Here is a 1,680-nt window from a genome sequence, read left to right as displayed (position 1 = left end):
TCAACAAAATCACCAACATTGAATTAATCCTACAATAATAATCAATCCATAGTACCAATATTGTATCCCCAAACAGAAGTTTAAGAGTTTTAGCTCATGTTTGAGGTAATAAACATCATAAAAATGAATTCTAATTCTCTATCCATAATGGAAAACAAAAGATTAAGTAGAATGATGTAGATTTGCCTCAAATCTCCTTCGGGATTGAATTCTAGGTTGTATCTTCGTTCTTCAGGTCTCTCCTGGCTCTGATTCGCAGCTTACTTCTCCCCATGGGTTCCAGAATGTTGAATGTCGATCTGGGAAACCGTGTATATAGATAAGACCCGACTCGCCGAGTCCATCACTTAAATCCCGTGTACGGTAAGTCACAAAGTCCTTATCTTCTCGATCCTTCCCTCGGACTCGCCGAGTAAGTGTTGTTTTTGATGGTTTTTCTTCTTTGTTTAATTCCCGAGCTCCAAACCGCTTCTCCCGCTTGCTTTTGCTTCCAAGCTTAAACTTTGGACTGAAAACATAATTCAAACACTTTTAAGTATCTTTTGTCCATGAAATGCAATAATTTAGCTAATAAATGATAAAAATCTATGCTTAATATAAGACTAAATATGCAAATATTAGAGTCCAACAGCCTAATTTTGCAACTATCAATGATTTGAAAAATAATCCACGTTCTTTTAATCAGTTTCTTTAATCCCAAAATTAATTCCAAATTAATTTCTGATTAAATAATATGTTTTATAATTAATATATTATTCTTATAATATATTAATAAATCATTTATTAACCTCTCTCTCCATACATCATTCCGTCAAGTTGTTATAGTGAAGGCAACCCAAAAGGACCATGCTACTATCAAATCATGTGGTTGGGACATTACCTTGAACTTGTTGAGTTCCTCTTTGAACTATTCGAGTCATTTGATCTTCAAGTCCATAACTAACCCCAAAAGGATGAGTTTTCCTTCAACTCAACCAAAGACCACTTCCAGAAGTCATTTTGGGGGAAACTGCAACCCGACTCGTCGAGTCCCTCTTAACGCATCCAAATCATAGACCACTTTTTGAGCCAACAACCAAAGACCACTTTTCCTTCATGCAAAAGCTGCTTACAGTCGATTTAATCAGTCTTAACGCATCCAAATCATAGTCTAACCTCCTAGGGTCCATATTATACGTAAAGTCACAAACTTGATGTCCATGCACGTGGTTGTTGGCTCAAAAAGCCATCAAAAGGGGTTTATATTTGGCATGGGTCTCCCATGGCCATAAAGTTGGCACCTTTATGCCATGGGAATCCTCAATGGTTTCAAATCTGAAGTGCAAATCCAAATATACACACAATTCCGATTATAGCTTCACTAAAGCTTAGAAAAAGGTAGAAAATAGCCCCAAATCAATATCTAAGTAATGAATAGCCAATGTATCAATTTTATACCTCAAATGAGTAGGAAATGTGCCAAGACTTCTTGATCTACTTGCTCTCTCTTGATCTCCCAAGTTTCCATCTCTTTTTCCAATTTCAAACACACACAAAAGGCCACAAAAAACTCAAGAACACTCACTAAAGGCTTAGAGTTTCGAGTTAGGGTTTCTTTGGGTGGGGAGGGACGATGGGGGTTGGTTTGAGGCAGATTAAGTCGTTTAAATAGGGTGCAAACCCTAAATATTAGGGTTTCAT

The 1,680-nt window shown here is 36.8% G+C and overlaps 1 long non-coding RNA gene across 1 annotated transcript; it reads right to left on the bottom strand.

The window, feature by feature from the left end:
• Positions 1-1,680, bottom strand: LOC144997415 (uncharacterized). Its single transcript, XR_013659798.1, has 3 exons — positions 1,438-1,680; positions 881-1,104; positions 1-508 (listed from the first exon to the last, which is right to left on the bottom strand). It is a non-coding gene; the product is annotated as an uncharacterized LOC144997415 (long non-coding RNA).

The sequence above is a fragment of the Lactuca saligna genome, chromosome 5 (assembly GCF_052625555.1).
Source record: "Lactuca saligna cultivar CGN05327 chromosome 5, ASM5262555v1, whole genome shotgun sequence".
NCBI classification, from domain to species: domain Eukaryota; kingdom Viridiplantae; phylum Streptophyta; class Magnoliopsida; order Asterales; family Asteraceae; genus Lactuca; species Lactuca saligna.
Note: the sequence above shows the minus strand (reverse complement) of the source record. Positions and strands in the feature narration are given on the sequence as shown.